This window comes from Tenrec ecaudatus, chromosome 7 (assembly GCF_050624435.1).
Source record: "Tenrec ecaudatus isolate mTenEca1 chromosome 7, mTenEca1.hap1, whole genome shotgun sequence".
NCBI lineage: Eukaryota > Metazoa > Chordata > Mammalia > Afrosoricida > Tenrecidae > Tenrec > Tenrec ecaudatus.
In genome coordinates this window covers 92,377,646-92,380,144 of record NC_134536.1, presented here as the reverse complement: position 1 = coordinate 92,380,144, position 2,499 = coordinate 92,377,646, and the positions used below count along the sequence as shown (strand labels likewise).

At 43.2% G+C, this 2,499-nt stretch overlaps 1 pseudogene; it reads left to right on the top strand.

The window, feature by feature from the left end:
- Nucleotides 1-268: 268 nt before the first annotated feature.
- Nucleotides 269-878, top strand: LOC142453095 (securin-like; annotated as a pseudogene).
- Nucleotides 879-2,499: the final 1,621 nt, after the last annotated feature.

The following is a 2,499-nucleotide window of genomic DNA, read 5'->3' as shown; positions in this document are numbered from 1 at the left end:
TACAATATTGCAACTTAAGGCTTGAATTTTTTTCGTGAGTAGATACCATGTTCTCTTTTTTTATTTTTATCTCTGTGTCTTTGCAGACTTCATTATGTTCTATATTGATATTTAAAAGGTAAATTTAAAAATTTAAACACAAATCTGAAGTAAAATCCTAAAATTAATTAAGCAACTTATGTCTTAACAAATGATGCTGTTGGGTGTCGGAAGTTGCTGGCATGGTGGGGAAGCCGGGTTCACGGTCAGCAGACTAGAGGCATCCAGAATGGCCACCCTGATCTTTGTTGATAAAGAGAAAGGTGAGCCTGGCCCCCGTGGGACCCCCAAGGATGGCCTGAAGCTCGTGTCTGGGTCTTTAGGCAAAGTCTTAGAAGGGAGATCTCAGATTTCAACACCGCATGTTGGTAAGGTCTTTGATGCCCCACCTGCCCTACCCATAGTGGCCAGAAAGGCTTTGGGGACTGTCAACAGGGCTACAGAAAAGTCCTGAAAGACCAGTGGATCCCTCAAACAGAAGCAGCCGCCCTTCTCTGCCAAGAAGATAACTGAGAAGACCGGCAAAGCAACAAACTCTGTTCCTGCCTTGGATGAAGCCTGTCCAGAAATAGAACAATTCTTTCCCTTCAATCCTCTAGACTTTGAGAGCTTTGACCTGCTGGAGAGCACCAGATTGCGAGCCTCCCCTTGAATGGAGTGCCTCTCATGATGCTGGATGAGGAGCGGGACCTGGGGAAGCTTCTCGACCTGGGCCCCCCTCACCGATGAAGATGCCCTCTCTGAGTTGGGAGTCCAATCTCTTGCAGTCTCCTTAAAGCGGTCTGCCAGTCCTGGACGTTGAATTGCCACCTCCATGCTTTGACTTCGACGTGCTATGACTCCTTGCTTTAAATTTCTTAGTACTTTATAGCTTGTATGTATTTTTTGTATTAATAAAGTCCTTTATTTAATAGGGAAAACAAAAACAAATGATGATTTGTAGGCCTGTGGTTGAAAAAATACTAACCTTGTCAATTGTTTCATTGTATTCCACTGACAGTCAACATCCATGGAAACAGCTGTCAAAAAATCAAATGACATATTGCATCACATTGTACAACTTTGCTGCAACAGTTCTCTTTCAAAAGGAAGGCGATGCCTTTGCGTACTCAGGTGGAGTACTCAGTTTGTGGAAACGGGACAAGGAAATTGGAAGTCAGAAGAGGGTCTACCTTAACTCGTGGTGTTGGCAAAAGAGCATCAAAACAATGGACTCTCAAGACAATGAAAAACTTATCTTAGATGAAAAAGAGTTAGACACAAGGATAGCAAGAATTCACCTCACATGTTATCAGGAGAGACTAATCCCTGAAAGGAGGGCACCAGGCTTGATAAAGTGGGGGCTCCGGGACAAAGAGGAAGCCCCTCAATCAGATAGATTACTACAGGGGCTTCAACCGTGGTATCCAGCATTGTAATACTTCTGAGGGTGGTGCAGCACCAGGCAGGGTTTCCTTCTGCTTGAAGCCCTAACATTACCTGTGGGTTCTACTACTTCTGAGAAGACTTTATTTGCTCTTCCTTTCTGCTGAAGAAGGCACTCCTTTCAAACAATTTCATTTCATATCCATGCCCGTGAACCCAGGTAGTATGGCTCAGAAAGTTTAAAGTGAGAAAAGATTGTATTGATTTTCTTCCTCCACATAAGAAACAAGTAGAAAACAGCGAATAATCAGTAATTAATTGAATTATTTTATTGCAGACTTGTGCAGCAAGTTTCAACCTGATGCTTAGACACTTGATCGTGGCGTAGCCGAGGATTAGCTAGCTTGGGGGAAGCCGGCACCAGGCCGAGAGTATGACCAGGTGACTCCTCCTTCCCCTCGGCAAACAGGAGCTCACGTCCAAGTACAAGCAAAGACCATTGTTTGAAGAAGATGGCAACCATGGCACAAAATGAAATTTAGAATATGAGAGGATTTTAAATCAAAATTGTTTAATTAAGTGTTTACATTCAGAGAGAGAAAGAAGCTAGTAACTAGAAATATTCTTTTTTTTCTCTCTTTTTTTTGCCCAACGGAGGAGCCCTGTTTGCATAGTGGCCCCTGAGCTTGGCTGTGAGCTGCAAGGTGCACCTTTGAACCCACCAGTTGCTCCATGAGAGAAGTACAAGGCTTTCTGCTCCTGCGGAGATTTACAGCCTGGGCAATCCGTAGAAGCAGTTCTCCCCATCCTATCAGGTGGCTATGGATCAGAATTTACTCTGTGGCAGTGAGTGAGACCCAAAGGAGGGAAGTGTGGACAGGAGGGGGAGCATTGATTAAATTAAATAAAGTGAGATTATATTTTCTTTGTTTTCTAAGCAGTCTGAGTTTCAATCATATTGTGGACTCCTTTAAGAGAGAAAGTACCTTTTATTATCCTACTTCACCCCATTTGAAATGAACACATTTCACTTGGTAGTTCTCCATGACTGCTGAATGAATGCATCATAACACTTGACGAGACTTGAGATGTTTT